This window comes from Elephas maximus, chromosome 24 (genome assembly GCF_024166365.1).
Source record: "Elephas maximus indicus isolate mEleMax1 chromosome 24, mEleMax1 primary haplotype, whole genome shotgun sequence".
Taxonomy (NCBI): domain Eukaryota; kingdom Metazoa; phylum Chordata; class Mammalia; order Proboscidea; family Elephantidae; genus Elephas; species Elephas maximus.
The window spans coordinates 14,214,593-14,235,814 of NC_064842.1; the positions used below are offsets into that span (position 1 = coordinate 14,214,593).

Genomic DNA, 21,222 nt, shown 5'->3' on the forward strand with positions numbered 1-21,222 from the left:
TTGGATCATTTCTATGCAGTCTTCCTTATCCAAGGTTTATGAATATAGCCTATATCGTCTGCTGAAAGTTTGATGGTTCTGCTGGTCACATTTAGGTCTACAGTCTTCTTAGAATTGATTTTAGTGTTTGACGTGAGATGGGGGTCAGATTTCTTTTTCTTTTTTTTCTACATCGGTACTCAATAGTCTCATTTATTTCCTCCCTGATAAGCAATGACAGCGTTGTCATGAGTTTACATATACATAGGTCTGTTTCTAGAACCTTTCTCTATTTCATTGCTTAGTTTATATACCCCCTGTGCCTCCACCACACTGACTTTATTACTAGAGCTTTATAATGATACTTGGTAAGACAGGCCCTTTGTCTTGTTCTTCTTCAAGTGTGTCTTGGACATTCTTGGTCTTTTGCACTTCTCTGTAACTCTGGGATCAGCTTGTCAAATTTCATAAAACTCATTTAATTGAATATAGCAATCCTGTGGTAGAAGTATTATTATACCTACTTTACAGATAGGGGAACAGATAATTAGAGAACTTAAGTAACTTGTCCACAATCACTCAGTAAGAAGCAGAGCAGGAGAACATTAACTTGCTAAAAGTTTTCTTTTTTTTTTCCTTTAAAGAAGTCGTCCCTTATTGAAACAAAAATTTAACTCTTCTAAAAATTTACTAAGATGATTAATATTTAATTGTAAGCTATTTTATGCAAAATAACTTTTTATGTAAATGCTAACCTTTTTAAAACAGAAGCTTGTAGAGAAATGGAATTATTAGGGAAACCTTTTTTTTTTTTTTTAAACTTAGAAAAGGATACTGTGAGAACTGTCAGGCTGGCCGTAATGTCTTAGTCTCTGTTTGCTGGAAGGAAGCAACCGGGCAGGGCTGGGGACTTACAGGGGAGCTGTAGGGTGTGGTCTTTCCTGGAGAGGGGGTGACAATCTGGCTGGTTCAGGAGTAAAGGAAAAGCTGAGCCCAGCCCATGCTTGGGTTTTAAGGCTCGAAGCTGGAAGCTAGGCCGTGTGTTATCAGGAGCTCTGCAGAGGGCCGGAAGCTGTTGGTACCTGGCTTACCTGTAACTGATTCTTGGAATTCACTTTAATGTTCAACGTGAGATGGGAGTCAGATTTCTTCTTTCTTTTTTTTTCAGATGGGTACTCAATAGTCTTGGCACAATTTATTTCCTCCCTGATAAGCAATGACAGCTGTGTCATGAGTTTACATGTACATCCAGTTCTGTTTCTAGAATTCTAATGTAAAGCCTTTTCCTAAGGCAGAATGCGGAAAACTAGAATGAGATTGGAGTCTCTGGGTAGTTTAAACAGTTAACACACTCAGCCGCTAACCAAAAGATTGGAGGTTCAAGTCCACCAGAAACTCCTTGGAAGAAGGCCCTTGCATACTACTCTGAAAAATCAGCCATTGAAAACCCTATGGAGCACAGTTCTACTCTGACACACGTGGGGTTGCCGTGACTCAGAATCCACCCAATGGCAACTGGCTTTGGGGCAGTGGTGGTTCAGTGGTAGAATTCTCACCTTCCATGCAGGAGACCTGGGCTCAATTCCCGGCCAGTGCACCTCCTGCATGGCCACCACCTGTCTGTCAGCGGAGGCTTGCACGTTGCTGTGATGCTGAACAGGTTTCAGCAGAGCTTCCAGACTAAGACGGACTGGGAAGAAAGGCCTGGTGACCTCCTTCTGAAAATCAGCCAGTGTAAACTATGGATCACGACAGAGTAGTGTCTGAAGTATGGGTCAGATGGACATTCAGTTATGCCAGCACCATGTGTTAAAAAGACTGTCTTTTTCCCATTTAATGGACTTTGGCCCTTTGTCAAATATTAGCTGCCTGTGGGTGGATGCATTTATATCTGGGTTCTCAGTTCTGTTCCATTGGATTGTGTGTCTGTTGTACCAGTACCCAGAATATTGTCTGATACAGTGCTGGAAGATGAGCCCCTTGATTGGAAGGCACTCAAAATACATGTGGCCACGACAGTGGACGTCAGTACAGCAACAGTCGTGAAGATGGTGCAGGACTGGGCAATGTTTCATTTTCCTGTACTTGGGGTCTCCATGAGTCAGAGTCAACTTGACAGCAAGTAACAACAGCATCAATATAAATTTGTAGCAAATTGGAAAGAGAATGTTCTTTGGGCTAGTTTCAAATCTTGGCCCTACCAACTGAGTGATTTTACATATTATGAGTCAGAATCGACTTGATAGCACTGAGTTTGGTTTTTGGTTTTCTCTGTTTTCATCAGTCCACGTGTGGGTGATACTAACACCTATATAAAATGATATAAAAGTGACTTTGTTAAAAAGATATGGATCTCACCAAATCCAAGGAACAGGTGAACAACCAAGTCCATTCTAAACACCACTTTATGGGAAGTCGAAGCTTAAAAAAAAAAAACCAAACCCTTTGCCATTGAGTTGATTCTGACTCATAGCGACCCTAGCTTAGAGAGGTTCAATTTGTCTGACTTTGCAATTGACGTTTTGGCTTCCTATGACACAGTAACAAAATACCACAAAGTGGTCGCTTTAAAGAACAGATGCTTGTTGTCTTACAGTTCTGGAAGCTAGAAGTCCAAATCAGGGTACCGGCCCTGTCTATTCCTTCTGAGGGCTCTGGGAGAGGAACTGTTCCATGCGTCTGCCCTAGCTTCTGGTTTCTGCTGGCAATCCGAGTTTTCAGTCCTGCAGCTGAGAAATCCAATGTCCTTCTGACTCTTTATAGTTTTGTTGAGATTATCTCCCCCACTTTTTCCTGTCTTTGAAAGCTTGTAGAATTTTCTCTTATCCCCAGAGGTCTAAAATTTCACAGTTGTGCTAGGCACTCTGCAGGTCCTTTCAGTCTGGGAACTCTTGTCCTTCTATCCCTGAGGAATCTCAATTATTTCTTTGGTGGTTTCTTTCTTTACATGTAATAAGTAGAGAACAACTCACTGCTTGAAATCCTTTTCTTCAGACATTGGACCTCCTGAGCTAGTCCTCTTTGCATTTTCTTATTTTTCTCTCTCCTGTTTTCCATTTTGTTGCCTTTGGCTGTTTCTGAGAGATTTCTTCAATTTTAACCTCCCATCCTTCTACTAGGATTTTCGTTTCTGTCATATTTTAATTTCTAAAAACAGTCTTTTTGGAGTTTCTTTTTCTCGCTCTATAAGCTCTGCTTCCTCCAACTGCTCTTCTCCGCCTTGGCCTCTGTCTTCATCTTAGAGGTTTTCCTCGAATGTCCTCATGATTCTAGACCCTTTGCTTACATTTATGAGTGGTTCCTCACAAAGCCCATTGGAACCTTCGTGCATGTTGAGTGGGACTTGTCAAATATGGGCTTCGCTAGGGTGATCTGGCTGGAGCATTTCTTTGGGGGACTCTCTTGATGTTAGTATCTTCAAATCTTTTATTATTGAAATTAGATTCTACAGGGAAGGCTCCTCTAGGCTCTGTCTGACAGTATCTAGAAACTGAGTGGAAAAAGGTTGGAGACGTGGGAAGGTGGTGGTGTCTCAAAATTAACTTGTTAACTTTCCTCTAGCCTCCCTGTTTTTAATCTGCTATCCCTACTATGCCTAGTACCCCACATTTTTACCTCTGCTTCCTGCAGGAGGAAGCCCTGGTGGAATAGTAGTTAAGTGCTATGGCTGCTAACCAAAAGGTCTACAGTTCAAATCCACCAGACCCTCCCTGAAAACTCTACGGGGCAGTTCTACGCTGTCCTATTGGGTTGCTATGAGTCAGAATTGACTCGACGGCAATGAGTTTGTTTTTTTTTTTTTTCCCTGCAGAGAAAAGCCTCTAGTCTTCAATGAATGTGGGCGAGGGGCAATGCTGAGGGAACAAGGGGATGAGGACCTAATTGTATCTTAACTAGACTTTCAACAAGCCTTCTTGATTTTAGTCCCAAGTTTACCCCCACTTGCAAAGGTATCTGGAGCTGATTTATTGTTGTTAGTTGCTGTTGGATCAGCTCTGACTCTTGGCAGCCCCACGTACAACAGAATGAAACATTGCTCAGTCCTGCACCATCTTCATGATTGTTGGTGTGCTTGAGTCCATTGTTGTGGACACTGCATTTTTTGAGTGCCTTTCAACCTAGGAGGCTCATCTTCCAGCACTATATTGAACAATATTTTGTTGTGAACATAGGGTTTCATCAGCTAATTTTTGGAAGTAGATTGTTTTTCTTGAGTCTTAGTCTGGAAGCTTTGCTGAAACCTGTCCACCATGGGTGAACCTGCTGGTATTTGAAATACCGGTGGCATAGCTTCGAGCATCACAGCAACATGCAAGCCACCACAGTAGGACAAATTGACAGGTGGGTGGTAGGGAGCCAGTTCCACTTTCTAAGGTCTTCTAAGTCAGTTGCTACTCATCCGTTTTCCAGTTTCCATTGTTGCGTTGCTGTTGTCCTGATCTCTTTGTTCTTGGGCTTTAGCCTTCAATCAAGTCTCTTATGGCTTTTGTGTGGTCTTAGGAAGGAGCCGAGGCTAATAAGTGTGTTTAGTCTCCCATCTTTAACCGGAACCCTAACATTTCTCGAGGTTAAAAAAGGAGTCATCTTATGGAAGATATTGGAAATCATTGGTCGAGTTCTTTTATTCTCTTTTAATGCCCCCTCCGCCCCCCGGAAAAAGCCTGTTTGGTTTCAAACCCTTATACTCCTGTGTCCCATTTTTACAGGTCTCTACTATCTGCTGGAAACCCTGGTGGCATAGTGGTTAAGTGCTACAGCTGCTAACTAAGAGGTCAGGAGTTCAAATCTACCAGGTGCTCCTTGGAAACTCTATGGGGCGGTTCTACGCTGTCCTATAGGGTCACTATGATTCGGAATTGACTCGATGGCAGTGGATTTGGTTTGATTTGGTTTACTATCTGCTACTTAATATGACTATATTTTTTGGCTAATTGACTAACGCAGATCATAATCAGACTCAAGAGTTACTCATTGCCCTTGAGTATATAATATCAAGAGCCCAAAGCATGTGGATTACCTCCTAATGTGACTCCTTTAAGAGAAGTAAATAGTACTCTTTCGAAAACGGTCCTCTGCATATGGTTTCTCTCACGGGGAAAAAAAAAAGAATTGTCATTCTTATGAGCCCGGTTATTTCATTATTGACTGGCTGGCTTTTTAAAGGTGACAGGCATCGTTTGTCTTTTCTTGGAAGATGATTTGTTAAGGCCCTGTTAAACTCATCTGCTTTGCTGAAGATCTTTAGGGATAACATTTGAGTCCCTCAGAAGCCTAGAATTTGAGAGACAGACCATTCATACCCAAATTACAATGGAATAGAGAGGACTCTGGGAGGCCTGGAGACAGGTAGCTGGAGCCGCGTGTGCTGGACGCCTTTTCACTCCTCTGGGCCCAGACCGCCTATGCGACGTTGTCACATTAAACATTTACCCATGCAGATGATGGGGTGGGCGTGCACAAAATAGGAATGAAGGATGACAAAAATTGCGCAGAGGGGGCCTGGGGAGGGGTGGGGAAGATGGTTCTTCCTCCAGATGTTCTTGGCCTTTGCGTTTGTGAAGTTCACATATTAATTCGGCTGTTTGACTTCGATATGTTGCTGGCTTGGGGTTTCCTTCGCCCTCTCTTTGTGCCTCCTCCAGCTGTTCCTGGGTTTATTGGAATATTTCTTTTATCTTCTGTTTGTAATCAAGAGATAATCCTAGATGGTTAGGCCTTAAAGTGTGTTTGTGTGTTAACGTAAGGTTTTAGAGGCAATTGTTTTCTTATTATGTGTAGACACAATATGGCTAGGCTTTCCTTTCATATGGGTTAGCTGTGATGAGTACGTTACACAAAGGTAAAAAAGAACTAAACATTTATTTTTCTCTTGGATGTAGCTACTGACCAGTTTATTTATTTTTTCCTTCCCAGTTGCATCTTGGTCATTTATTCAGCCAGCCAGCCAGCCAATCAGTCAACTAAACTATTATTAAATGTCCATTAAGTCCTAGGCATTATTTTAGCCACATTACAGAATATCAGGACAAGTTGTCAGGGAACTTTCTTCACTTGACTTGATTCCCATGGTCAACCTTGTATCAGGTTGATGTTGTTAGTTGCTGTCGAGTTGATTCTGCCTCATGGCAACCCCACGTGTGCAGAGTAGAACTGCTGCATAGAGTTTTCAAGGCTGTGACCTTTCAGAAGCAGATTACCAGGGCTGTCTTTCCAGGAGCCTCTCGGTGGGTTTGAACCGCCAACCTTTCAGCTAGTAGTCGAGCGCTTAATGATTTGCACCACCCAGGGACCACCTTTGTAAGTAGAACAAAAAGTTCCTACCATCACTGTATCTTCTGAAGCGATTGTTCCCATTATCTCAGCTGAGGCCACTGCTTTCTTCTCACTCCCGTGCCTCCTCAGCAGGGCATTATGATTGGAGGAGGCCCAGGTGCCAAGACTTTCAGGTCCCATGTAGCAGCACAGTATTTTGTAAACACACACCATGTGTAAGGCCCTGAGCTGGGGGACAGGCATAACACATGGTCCTTGGGTGGTGTTGACCAGTGTTTTTGTTTATATATTTTATTGTGTTTTTGGAGAAAAATTACATAGCAAATTAGGTTTTCATTTAACAGTGTCTATACATAAAAAAAAAAAAAAATTTTTTTTTTATACATATCATTCGGGGACATTTACACTTTTCACAATGTGTCAGCATTCTCATTATTTCCATTCTGGTTGGTCTGTTTCCATTAATCTAGCTTCCTTTTCCCCCATTACCTTTTAATCTTGGGTCTAGGTAATTGCTGACCATTTAGATGATTGTTTAGAGGAACATGGTACTCATGAGTGATATTATTTATTTTATGAGCCACTCTATCTTTTGGCTGATAGGTGATCCCTGGGAGTGGTTTGAGTTCCAAGTTTAAAGGGTATCCCAGAGCGATAGTCTCGGAGGTTCCTCTAGTCTCTACCAGTCTGGTAAGGATGGCCTTTTTTTAGGAATTTGAGTTCTTTACTGTATTTTTCTCACATTCTATCCAGGACCATCAATTGTGTCCCTGGTAGGAACAGTTGGCAGTGGTATTTGGGCACCATCTAGTTCTGGTCTCAGGGTAAGTGAGGTGGTGTTTCGTGTAGACTATTAGTCCTGTAGACTAGTTTCTTCTTTGAGTCTTTGGTTTCCTTCTTTCATTTTTGCTCCAGACCAGTAGTTGTATCTTAGATGCCCTCTCACAAGGTTTTAAGACCCCAGATGCTACTCACCAAACTAGGGTGTAGAACATTATCTTTATGAGCTATGTTATGCCAATTGACCAAGTTTCCCTCTGAGACTATGATCCTAAACCCTCAAGCCCAGTAACCGAACCCCGCAAGGTGTTTGGTTGTGTCTAGGAAGTATCTGTAACTCTGCCCCCTAGGTATTTATTTTATATATAAATATATGTGCAGCATGCATAAACGTGTGTATACATTTGCCTACAGAAACATCTAACATCTATGCATATGTACCCGTATATTCATATGTGCTTACCTGTACATATATAAGCATACATATGTACCCATGTAACCACATACATATTTTTTGGTTGTTATTACTGTTGTTGGAAAATTGTATGTGTTGTGGCTTTTACAAAAATTGTCCCTTATTCTTGTGTACTTCTTAGTGTCATCTTAGTGTACTTCTTAGTGTACTTGGTCAAGTTGTTTTGACTTCACCCTTATTCAGTATTGCCTTACCCATCACCAAAACTAACAAGTGTCTACTATCTGGAAGTGATTCTACCTCCGTCTTTTTCCCATCACTGATAACCACCAAAGAATGTTCCTTTCTGTATCTATACCTATTCTTGTCTTTATATAATAGTGAGATCATACAGTATTTGACTTTTTGTGATTGACTTAGTTCACTGAGCATAATATCCTCCAGGCACCAAAGGACCATGTGTTATCTAGCTCAGGGCCTTACACATGGTGTGTATTTACTAATTGTTGTGCTACGTTGGGCCTGAAAGGCTTGGCGCCTGCAGCTCCTTCAATAATAATGCCCTGCTGAGGAGGCACGAGAGTGAGAGGGAAGTATGTTAAGATATATTTTGAGAATTCATCATTATGCTTTATGGCTGCATAGTGTTTCATTGTGTGTATATACCACAGTTTGTTTATCCATTCATCTTTTGATGGGCACTTAGACTGCTTGCATTTTTTGTTGTTGTGAATAATGCTGCAGTGAACATAAGTGTGCATATATCTGTTCATGTCAGTAGTTTTAGTTCTCTAGGGTATGTACCTAGGAGTGGGATTGCTGGATCATAGAGTATTTCTAGCATTTTGAGGAAATGCCATAGCATTTTCCATAGTGGTTGAACCAATTTACAATCCCACCAGCAGGGGAACAGGGTTCCAATCTCCCCACAACCTCACCAGCATTTGTTGTTTTCTGTTTTGGTCAGTGCCATTTTTGCAGTGCCATTTTGAGGTGGTATCTCACTGTAGTTTTGATTTGTATCTGTCTAATGGCCAATGATTGTGAACATCTTTTCATGTGTTTGTTGGCCGCTTGAATGTCCTTGTTGGTGAACTGTTGCTGACTGGTTTTTAATCTAAAATAGCAATGATGAACATTGAGGTACCTGCGGTGTTGGCCTGTGTGCAACATACCTGGTTGAATCACAGCAGAATTTCCTCCTTACATGTGTATAAGTATGTAAGGAAATGCAAGCTTTATTCACCAAACCCCTCGTGGAGGGAGGGAGGATGTGTTTGGAAGAAGTATTTTGAGAAGCCGGTTGGGGTCAAGGTGGGGGAACCCACATGACATGCTCAAGTCTCAGAAGGTGTTTAAATGCCTTCTAAGCAGGGTGAGTCTGCTAACTGGAGGAACCCTTGTTTTCTTGAATATTGAGATGGTCAGGTCTGCAAGCTTGGAGGTAAGGAGCTGCATGTGCCTAATCACTCTAAATGACAAAGGAAAGAAGACTTTGACTTTTACTCATTGAGTCATTTATCTATTCATTATTTCAGACATCTTTATTGAGTCCTTTCTCTCTAAATTACTCAGTCATATGAACTCATCGCTCCAGTACACAGCATGCGCCGGGGGCAACAGAAGCTTCAGGATAAACATGGCACATCTTCCTGGAGGCACTGGTGGGCTCCGTTAAGAGATTATGGAGAATTGAAAACTCACATAACATTTTAAAAACACTGAACTTTAAAGAAATTCCTCTGGGTCACTTGAGTCTACACTCCTAGATATTCCTCCTCCATCGTGTTATGTACTTAATTTCCACAGGCACACACAAAGCGCTGTAGAAGTTCAGAGGAGGGAGAGAACATTTCTGGCACTGGACAGAGTCATGGGTGACCATAGAAGTCTTTATGGAGCAGGACTTGAGGTGAGTCTTGAAGGATTAGGAGCGATTGTATGGAGCGATTGATAGATACATGTTGGGGGGCATGCCTGGTGAGGGGATGGCATGAGTCCCAGCTCAAGGGTGGAAATGTCACCCAATGAGTCATCCAGTGTGGTAGAGTCATGGGAGTGAGTGATAAGATCAGAATTATATTAGGATCGGTGGGCGAGAGCCAGCTAGCAACTATCCTGCTTTATTGGAAATTTACTGATGATTTTGGATATCATCAAAGACATGCTTTAGGGAGATAAGCCAGAGGGTGGTCTGCGATCCATCATGTTGGAGGGTGAGCTTAGAGACCAGTTAGTGCATTTTAAAATCACTTGTGGGACATTTAAAAATAACCTGTGTTGGGTGCCCCACCATTGGAGAGTCTGATTCAGGGAATCTGGTGTGGGGCCCAAAAGCTTGAAAAAAGAGGGAAGAGCTTGAGAAAAGCTCTTCGGCTAGCTGATTTTTCTGCATTCTCTGGTTAAAAACCCTGGAAGTGGGAGGTACTTGTAATAGCCTACTTTTAATGTAATAGAACTTGAATTTAGGGTGGTGGCAATGGAAATGGAAAAAAAGGGTTGGATTTGAAATACTTGGTAGAAGAAAACTCAACAGAACATGACTGATATTAGACCAGTCTGCACCGTACCCCACTGTCCATGTGATCAGCATGTGGTGGGGTCCCCAGCTCTCCCACAGCTGCCTTAGCCTCACTGCTAACCCTTTCCTGGGAAGATAACTCCAGTGACTAGCTATTCTTAGAGGTCTTTGCAGACAGATTTTTAAAAGGATGTTTGTGCACACAGTCATTGCTGATTTGCTGTTAGTATTAATGTTTTAAAAGAGATTTTATTATCATCTCCAGCTTTGGTTTTGTTCAAGTCTCACCTTTAAAAGAGAGTTTTTAGAAAAAAAAGTCCTCAAGTTTCTATCGCATAGAGATGCACCATCCACGTGTACGCTACACGTCCAATTTGTCCTTGGGCACCCTTAGAATAATGAGAGACTCAGACAGTATTGTGCCTGGTGATATTTAAGGTAGCAAAGTACTTCTTGATTTTCAACAAACAGGATTTAAATCTTGTTTGGGGACCGGGAAGAATAACTGGTTTTGTCACAAACCCTTTATGCCAGAACAAACAATGTTTCATCAAAGGCAAAGAAAAAGTGCTGGTGCAAATCCTTCCTATTTGGGAAGCTGATGCCTTTTGTCATGGAACAAAGACTGGTAAAAATATTCACATTTGGCGTCATCATAATGGCCAAACTTGAATTTGATGAAGAAATATATTTAGCATTTGATATACATATATGTATATATAGTGCCTAGATGATTCAGCATTTTGGTTTGCACTGACCATTTTAAAACAATAAAACATTTCCTGGTTGTGAAATAACTTCTTTCTTTGGAATATCTCTAGGTTGTGGCCTAGGACTGTGTGGCGTTTTCCCGCGACTTGGTGTAAGATAAGAAGGCAGGAATCTCAGAAACACTGCCGTGGGTTGGCCCAGCATTAAATCTGTGAGGACAGGACCAAGGAGCCTATTTAGGAATGACACAGCTACACCTGCTGACATCAGCTTCACAAGATCAGGAAGAACCCTCAGACGTGCTGGCTTCCCCGATAGTCTGTTACAGATCCATAAAGCATTCATTCATGTGAGCCACGCCGGAAGCTCACTTTCTTTTCAGTGTGCACCTCCTCTCTCCCTTTCCTGCACAGTGAGATCCCAGCTCTTACCACTCAAGCCCCTTAGTGTTTGCCACCTCTACCTTTCCAGCCTCCCCTCCCACCACTCCCCAGTCATGGCCGACTCCGCACCATCCCTGAAGACGCTGCTCTCTTTTATCTCCCTGCTTCTGTATCTTTGCCCTTTGCTTATAATGCCTTTCCTGCCCACTTCCTGCGAACATAATTCCACTCGTTTACTTTTCACAGCCCGACTCAATGTCACCTCTATCATGAAGACTTCCAGACCCCCACAATCATTTAACAGACATATAATGAGCACCTACCATATGCCAGGAGCTGTGCTGAGTGTGGTGGATAAAGACGCCTAAGAAACAGTCCCTTCAGGGGTTCACATATGTGCTTCCATATCACACATAGTAGAGTGTGCTGGGTAATACACTGGGGATATTAAACCAAAGCACGGTTCTTTCCTAAAACACCTTAGTTCCTGGTTGTCTTGTAGCTGTCCACCCTCTGACAATGGCTTAGAGAAGTGTGGTGATAGCCTAGGACAAAGGGGTCATGGTTCAGCTTTTTTTTTTTTTTAAATTGTGATGAAAATATACACGACATAACATTTGCCAATTCAGCAGTTTCTACGTGTATAATTCAGTGACATTGATCACATTCTCCATGTTGTGCAGCCGTTATCACTACCCTTTTCCAAATCATTCCACCACTGTCAACATAAAGTCAGTGCTCCGCAAGCAAAACTCCCCTTTCCCCCTCCCTCCTGCCCCTGATAACTGTTAATAATCTTTGCTTTCTATATATTTGCTTATTTCAGGTAAGTGAGATTGTACAGCACTTGTCCTTTTGTGACTACTTATTTCGCTCAGCATAAGGTTTTCAGGGTTCACCCACGTTATGGCATGCGTCAAGTCTTCATTTCTCCTTGTAGCTGAGTAATGTTCCACTGTATGTATATATCACATTTAGTTTATCTATTCGTCTGTTGATGGACATTTGGGTTCTTCCCACATTTTGGCTATTGTGAAAAGTGCTATAATGAATACTGGTGCACAGCTTTCTGTTTGCGTTTCTGATTTCACTTCTCCTGGGTATATACCTGGGGTTAGGATTGCTGGGTCATGTGGTTGTTCTGTGTTCAGTCTTTTGAGGAACCGCCAAAATGTTTTCCACAGTGGCTGTACCATTTTACGTTTCTACCCAGCAATGGATGAGGGTTCCAGTTTCTCCACAGCCTCATCAACACCTATTGTTTTCTTTTTCTTTTTGATCATTGCCATTCTACTGGGGGTGAGCTGGTACATCATTGTGGTTTTGATTTGCATCTCCTTCATGGCCAATGACATTGGGCATCTTTTTATGTGCTTGTTGAATGGTTCAGCTTTGAACTTCAAATTAGATTTTTTGAATCCATAACTAGGCAGTAGTCTTGAAAGCCAGAATTAGTTGAAAGAGAAAAAGGCTTTCTAGAGGCTTGTCTTCCCTTTACATATCAAAAGCTACGCTGAGCCTATGCAGACTATGGGATTGTTGCTATGAGTGTAGAGAGAACTTAGAATATGATGTAGGGAAGTTCCCACCTTGCAGAAAGGAGGGAAGTCCTTCCAGTGCTGGGGGAGAAATGAGGTGGGGAGGGAAGTTTACAGTTAATGATCTGGTTCTCCCTGTGGGATCTGAACCTCTAAAGGGACCTAGTAACAACCAGATGACCTGGGCACTCTGGGAAATTTAGGACAAGTACTCTACTTCCCTGGGAGACTTCAAGCCTCATGGAGAATGTCTGGATTTGGCATGACTGTTATGACCACCAGGGGCTCCTTGGAAACTCTATGGGACGGTTCTATTCTGTCTTATAGGGTCACTATGAGTCAGAATCGACTTGACGATGGCAACGGGTTTGTTTTTTTTTTGTTGTTGTTGTGACCACATGGTGTGTGTCATGGGTTGAAAAGTATCCCCCCAAATTTTGTGTCCACCCAGAACCTCAGAGCGTGGTCTTATTTGGGAATAGGGTCTTTGCAGATGTAATTAGTTAAGGATCTGGAGATGAAATCACTCTGGATTGAATGTAGGCACTGAATCCAATGACTGGTGTCCTTCAAAGAAGAGGAGAGAACACAGGAGAGAAACAGGGGAGAGGACCATGTGAGGACGGAGGCAGAGGCTGGGGTTTATACGGCCACAAACCAAGGAACGCCCAGAGCCGCCAGAAGCTGGGACAGGCAAGGAAGGATTCTCCCCTAGAAACTTCGGAAGGAACATGGCCTTGCTGACACGCCGATTTTGGACTTCCAGCATCCGGAACTCTGAAAGAATAAGTTTCTGTTGTTTGAAGCCAGCCAGCTTGTGGTACTTTGTTGCAGCGGCCCTGGGACACCAATACAACGTGGGAGCAGCAGGCACGCTGGTGATTCAGACCGTGCTCCTGGCTGCCCGTGCCCGCGTGTGCTGCCCGTGGGGTTCAGAATTTACACGCACCTGAGTGGGGCATGGGTGTGCTGAAGGAGCAGGTGGTAGAGAAGAGTTAGGGACTGGGACAAGGGAAGCCACGGAGGTTGGAACAGAGACCAAGGACTTCAGTCTTGGGGCAAACGCAGCATCCCAGAATACTGAGAAGCCTGGTCACACATTGGTGGACGCTGGGGTAGGACATCAGTGTCCAGATGAGATACCTCAGCTGAGGCCAGGGCACAGATGTGGACCAGAGAGTCCATGCCTGATGCCATCAGGTTATGAATTTCTCCCTGTACCCCTGTAAGGAAGCAAATATGTGACCACAGCTCCTTGAGAAGCGGGAACAGATCTGATAGGAAATTTGAACTTGGAAACAAGGGCATATGTACCTGAAAGAAACATTTCTAAGGTGGAAGAGCCTGGATTTAAAAAAAATATTTAATTTTATTTATTTTGTTGTTGTTGTTGAGAATATACACAACAGAACATACACAAAGTCAACAGTTTCTACATGGACCACCTGGTGACATTGATAACATTCTTCGAGTTGTGCAACCATTCTCACACTCCTTTTCTGAGTTGTTCTTCCCCCTTTAAAATAAATCCACTGTCCCTGAAGGTTCCTATCTAATCTTTTGAGTTGCTGTTATCAGTTTGATCCCATATAGATAGTTCTTAAAAGAGCATAATGCTCAAGGCAGATGTTTCTCTCTCTTTTTTTGATTTGAAACTTTTTTTTTAAATTTGCCAGCTGTTCATATTTTTCTGTGAAGTTTTTTATACACGAAAATACAAATTTTCATATCTGTCATTGAATAATTTGATTGTTTTTTTTCAGTTGTGCCACTTACTCTCTTTTTTTTTTAAGTTGTGCTTTATGTGAAAGTTTACAGAGTGAATTAGTTTCTCATTAAACAATTAATACACAAATTGTTTTGTGACATTGGTTGCCAGCCCAACGATGTGTCAGCACTCTCCCCTTTTCAACCTCAGTTTCCCCATTTCCGTTTGTCCAGTTTTCCTTTCCCTTCCTGTGTTCTTGTCTTTGCTCTTGGGCTGGTGTGCCCATTCAGTCTAATATACACGGTTGAACTACATATGTTATCGTTTGTTTTACAGGCTATAGGCCTGCCTAATGTTTGGATGGAAAGTGTTGCTGGAATTGACTCAGTGGCAATGGGTTGTCTTTGGATGAAGAGTAAACCTCAGGAGTGACTTCGGTACTGAATTAAAAGGGTGTCCTGGGGCCATACTCTCGGGATTTCTCCAGTCTCTGTCAAACCAGTAAGTCTAGTCTTTTTTTGTGAGTTAGAATTTTGTTCTACATTTTTTCCAGCTCTGTTTGGGACCCTCTGTTATGATCCCTGTCAGAGCAGTCAGTGGTGGTAGCCAGGCACCATTTAGTTGTGCAGAACTCAGTCTGGTGGAGGCTGTGGTAGTTGTGGCCCATAGTCCTTTGAACTAAACTTTCCCTTGTGTCTTTGGTTTTCTTCATTCTCCTTTGCTGCAAATGGGGTGGCCCAGTAGGTGGATCTTACACAGGCGCTCACAAGCTTTTAAGAACCCCGATGCTACTCACCAAAGTAGGATGTAGAACATTTTCTTTATAAACTATGTTATACTGATTGAGTTACATGTTCCCTGAGACCATAGTCTCCAGCCCTCAGCTCAGTAATTTGGTCCCTCAGGGAGTTTGGATGTGTCTTTGAAGCTTGTATGACCTTGCCTTGGTCAAGTTGTGCTGGCTTCCCCAGTATTGTGTACTGTCTTACCCTTCACCAAAGTAACCGCTTATCTATTGTCTAGTGTTTTTCAATTCCCACCCCTCCTCTTCCTCGTAACCATCAAAGATTGTTTCTTTCTGTGTGTAAACCTTTTCATGAGTTTTTAGAATAGTGGTCTCATACAGTATTTGTCCTTTCGTGAGTGACTTATATCACTCAGCAAAATGCCTTTTAGATTCATCTGTGTTGTGAGGTGTTTCACAGATTCATCATTGTTCTCTATTGTTGTGTAGTATTCCATTGTGTATATGTACCACAGTTCATCCGTTCATTTGCTGATGGACACTTAGGTTGTTTCCATCTTTTTGCTATTGTGAATAATGCTGCAATGAACGTGGGTGTATATATGTCTATTCATGTGACGGCTCTTATTTGTGTAGGATATATTCCTAGGAGTGGGATTGCTGAATTGAATGGTATTTCTATTTCTAGCTTTTAAGGAAGTGCCATATCAATTTCCAAAATGGTTGTATCATTTTGCATTCCGACCAGCAGTGCATAAGAGTTCCAGTCTTCCTGCAGCCTCTCCAACATTTGTTACTTTCTGTTTTTTTAATTTTTTTATTTGTGCCAGTAATGTCGGGGTGAGATGGTATCTTGTGGTTTTGATTTGTATTTCTCTAACGGCTACGGCTAGTGGTATGGAGCATTTCCTCACGTGTCTGTTAGTTGCCTGAATGTCTTCTTTGCACCTTTCTTTCTAGCTAAGCTGAACTATTGTTTGATTTTAAGAACACTTCAGGGGATATTTTTGTTTTAAGGTTTACAGATTATCTCAGGGCAATAGTTTCAGTGGTTCATTCAACTTCATGGCTCTAGGAAGTCTGCAGTCCATGAGTATTTGAAATTCTGTTCTGCATTTTCCCCCTTTTGATCAGGATTCTTTTATGGAATATTTGATCAAAATTTTCAGTAATGGTAGCCAGGTACCATCTAGTTCTTTTGGTATGGTGGCAAAGGAGGCAGTTGTTCATGGAGGCAATTAGCCACACAGTCCATGTCCTTCTCCTATTCCTGACTCTCCTTCTTCCTCTGTTGTTCCAGGAGAATAGAGACCAGTTGTGCCTTGGGTGGTTGCTTGCAGGCTTTTAAGACCCCGGAGACTTAGTTATTTTTAATTGGCAAATTTAAGATATATATGTGTGTGTGTGTTGTCATTGGGTGTAGTTTTTGCCTATTTAAGTTATAGTGTATAAATTTCAATTCCAATCCAACCCCCACCCCTTAATATTTACCATATTCTATTGTGGTCCCCCCCATGCTTGTTTCCCCTACTGAACTGTAGGTTAACAGTTAACAGTTGCCATTAAGTCAGTTTGGACTCATGATGCCCCCATGTGTGTCAGAGTAGAACTGTGCTCTATAGGGTTTTCAATGCTGACTCTTCGGAAGTAGATTGCCAGGCCTTTTTTTCCAAGGCACCTCTGGGTGAACTTGAACCTCCAGTCTTTTGGTTAACAGCTGAACGCTTTAATCATTTGCACCACCCAGGGTAGAGATGATGTTTTATATATCTTTGGATATTTCCATCCCCAAGACCTAGCAGGACGATCCTTACATGTAGTATGGTCTTATTGAATATTTGTTGAATGAATGAAAAATTCAAAATGTATAAAGTAACATTTCTTTCTATTTTTCCTCAATATCTTTCTTTCAAGTTTTAAAGAGTGTCCAAAATTTCTTGGGACATTTGCTTCAGACCAGCACCCTGCAAGCCTAGGAGATTCCTGGAGAAGCCCAGGGCCTAAGAGGCACCCAGAGGAGGGCAATGGTTCTCCTTAGCATGTCTGGGCAGGAATTCCTGTGTGGGATCTTTCCAAGTACTCCTCCTCCTATGAATAAATCAGGGATGAAGGAGAGGAAGGAGAGGAAGTTTTTGGAAACAGCATAGCTCTTGGTAGGACTTTTGCTGCTACTGAAAATTAAAAAAAAAAAAGTATTTAAAATTTCCACAGTGTAAATTAATTCAGATGTAAATAACCATTCAGACAACTAGGAATCTGACAAGCAGAGGTGTCTGCCAACATGTCCTGAGTAATTAGCTAGATTTTTGCACTTTTTTCATTTGGCTGGCAATGCTCGGCAACACTTATTTCTTAGCTCTGACTGGATGGTGCTGATTCAGGAGTTGAAAAAGATTTCAGATGTTGGTGGCCAGCTTCTCAGGCCGTGGAACCCGCTGCAGAAATCCAGGTTGGCCCTAGAAAGTTCTGTTGTCCATTCTGAAACGGATTTAGCATTAAGCCTTGGGCTAATCCGCTAGCTTCTCCCTGACCCATTTTTTGGGAACCACTTTACAGGGGATATTAATATCTATCAACTTCTCAGGTCGCTGTGAGAATTGAATAAAGAGCCTGAGCTCTGGAGATGAAAGTAGCTAAGTGAGTAAAATTATTGCTTTAAAAAAAAAATCCCACAAAAATTGAAGCTACCTTTTCTGGGTTTGTGTCTACTCTTGCCTTGCTTCTGCCTGGACATTAGGGCAGCTGATAGCTCTCAGGGGAAGAAGCTCAGTACGTTGCTATTCAAGGGGCCAGCCACAGGAGGTCATTGAGTTCCCAGCATCTGCGTGGTAACTTTGACGCTGTGAATGGGAAGGCACTTTGAAAGTACAGTACATTCTAGAAACACCCACCACCACCAGTTACCATCAAGTCAATTCTGACTCATGGAGACTTCATGTGTGTCAAAATACAACTGTACCTCACAGGGCTTTTTCTATGTCTGATTTTGGGGAAGTAACCTTTCAGCCAGCAGCCAAAGACATTAACTGTTCATACCACCCAGGGACTCTATGGAAACATGTTGCTGTTGTTGGTAGGTGCCGTCGAGTCGGTTCCAACTTATACCAATCCCGTGTACAACAGAAGAAAATACTGCCTGGTGCTGCGCCATACTCATGATCGTTGTTATGTTTGAGTCCATTGTTGCAGACCTTGTGTCAGTCCATCTCGCTGATGGTCTTCCTGTCTTTCAATGACCCTCTGCTTTACCAAGCATGATGTCCTTCTCCAGAGACTGGTTCCTCCTGATAACATGTCCAAAGTCTGTGAGACAAAGTCTTGCCATAGAAACATAAGGCACCATTATTATTATAATTCTACATACTAAATGAAAATCACAGTTTAATCTCCTCAGATGAGGTGGAATATTTGGAGTTAAATGAAAATAAGACATCTTTCTATGTGCAGATAAAGCCAGTTTGGTCCTGGGTGAGCAGGATGCAGCCTCTTTTCAAAGCTGGCCTTTGCAGGGTTGCTCAGGGTTGCATTTTGCATGAATTATTTGTGCACATTTAGTCACCTTTACCTCTGATGGCTACTCTGTAGCTTAAAGTGATATTTCTGCCCCAGACTCAAGTTTTGGCAAAAAGAAAATATTTTTTAAACCAGAATATACACATAACTGCCCCACCCCATGGAAAGGACCCTTTGAATGAAGGAGATCACTCCAGGTGGCCTGTTGAGTCTCACTGTTGCTACCTCCAGCGTGGGACTGAGAAGGGAGAAGTGGAGGGAGTGGGAGAACTTTCTAGATCCTCCCCAGTGGAGACTTTGTAGAGATTTGAGAATTACCAGTACATCAGAATATTCACTTTTACAAGGTCAACACAGCACTTGGCACACAGCAGACCATGAGTAAATGTTTGTTGAATAAATGAGTAAATAATTAAGGCCCCAATTCTACCATATGACCTTGTCCACGGCTGGATTCTCTGGAGAAGCAAAACCAGTAAAGCTTATGAATATATATATAAAAAACCAAACCAAACCCATTGCTGTTGAGTCGATTCTCACTCATAGTGACCCTATAGGACAGAGTAGAACTGCCCCACAGGTTGTCAAAGGAGCACCTGGTGGATTCAAACTGCTGACCTTTTGGTTAGCAGCTGTAGCTCTTAACCACTGCGCCACCAGGGTTTCCGAATATCTACATAGAGAGATTTACATAAAGGAAATGGCTCACGCAGTTGCAGAGGCAGGAAGTCCCAAATCCATGGGTCGGGCTGGAGGCCTCTCTTGATTCACGTAACCCGCAGGGGCTGGTAAACCCAAGATCAGCAGGCAAGACTGTAGGTAAGCTGCTAATTCAAGTCCCAAGAACCGGAGATCAGATGAACAGGAGCCAGCTACAGGATCCAGAGCGAACAAAAGCTCACGAGCCTTGCAGGAGAGTCCACTTATATTCAACAAAGGCCACACCGCCAAGGAAACTTCCTTTGAACTGACTGGCTACTCACAGCAGATCCCATCATGGAGGTGATCATATTATATCAAATTTCATGATGAAAGTGGATCACGTCATACGACTACTAAACTACTTCGTAACTGCCAAACCACTGAGAACCATGGTCCACCCAAGTTGACACACAACCTAACGATCACAGACTTTATGGAAGGTTTTCAGATGACGGGTTCCTTTGGGTCATTCTACCCTATAACCGCCTACCCCTCGCCGTAACTGCTCTCTATCTTAACCCTGAGCGTGGGGCAGTATGTGTGCCAAAGAGACTCCCTTTCCAGGCCTGTGACTCCCCACCCCTCACAAGAAGAACCAGGTCATGGGCCCTGGCTGCATTTGTGACAACTGTGTTCAGAGCCTGCTGGGACTTCTTATGTATTATGTTTTCTTCTAAGACTTAACTGGGGTTTGCTCAGATCAGTTCCTACCCTAAAACTATCAAAACCAAACAACCAGCTGCAGTTGAGCTGGTTCCGACTCATGGCAACCCCATGTGTGTCAGAGTAGAATTGCTCCATTGCGTTTTCAGCGGTTGATTGTTTTGGGAAGTAGATCATCAGGTCTTTCTTCCGAGGCTCCACTGGGTCGACTTGCCTCTTCAAGCTTTTGGTTAGCAGCTGAGGGTATTTACTGTTTGCACTATCCAGGGACTTCACCCTAAAGTTACATTTTCAGAAACATCATGTGGGAGGTTGTTTGACAAAAAAGGCCCTAAATTCTCCTGAATTTGTTTTATTTAATGCAGGTTGGCATTCAACCTACCTTTCTAATCATACTTTGCATTTCACTGCTCTGCTAACTCATAGCCAAAGTGGGCTGTTCACTGAAAACAACAGACAGGTTGGCACCCTGTCCCTCCTGCCCCCCTTCACTTACCTAAATCTACCTGCTCTTCCAGGTGTGGTTCAAGGGTCAGCTCCTCCTTAAAGCTTTCCCCTCTATCCCAGCCCCTGTTCTCTGTCTTGCGAAAGGGTTTATGATCTGTACTATTCTGGGGCAGTTAGTGCAGGCCACTTTGTAAAGGGGCTGGGTTGTGAGAATCAGCTCTGCAGTCACACTATTGGACTTGAATACCGACTCCACTGTATACTAGCTCTCTGTCCTTGGCAAAGTTACCTCACTCCTCTGTGCTCTGGGCCTGACAAGTGGTACATACAGGAGCTTGGCTCCCTGAAGAGGTGGGTTTCTTGGAGGCCACCTTCAAAATATCAGGAGAGACCACAGGCTGATCCGGTCCTGCCATCTTGGCTCCCTGCCCTGTACCCCAGGATTCAAGGGTTGGAGGGTCATCCCAACATGGAGAATTACTGATTTTATAGATCCCGGGTACTGTACTATGAAACAGTTCATTTTTATCCTCAGGCTTCTGAGCCAAGCTCCTTCTCCTCTCTTGTCCAGGAAGCCAGCATCTCCAGGCTTCCATGTCTGAGGCACAGCGAGGGGGTGTTAGCGGCACAGGCTTCAGGTAGATGTGGGCATGAATCCTAGCTGGCTGCTGTGTGACCTCAGGCAAGTGCCTACTCTTTCTGAGTCCCAGTTTCCTCCTGGGGAAGATGGGGATGATAATGCCAGCTTCACAGTGTAAGAGTTAAATAAGATAACACATAGGAAGTGTTTGCACAGGGTCTGGGATCCAGTAAGCAGTCAACATTGATTACTGAATGTCACTAA

The 21,222-nt window shown here is 42.9% G+C and overlaps 1 long non-coding RNA gene across 5 annotated transcripts in view; it reads left to right on the top strand.

The window, feature by feature from the left end:
• Positions 1-21,222, top strand: part of LOC126066792 (uncharacterized) — a 186,045-nt gene that overhangs the window by 157,944 nt on the left and 6,879 nt on the right. For all 5 annotated transcript variants that reach the window (XR_007515257.1, XR_007515256.1, XR_007515259.1 and 2 more), the window contains exons 4-5: positions 9,257-9,359; positions 10,790-11,028. This is a non-coding gene — a long non-coding RNA (uncharacterized LOC126066792). The remainder of the gene's footprint in view (positions 1-9,256; positions 9,360-10,789; positions 11,029-21,222) is intronic.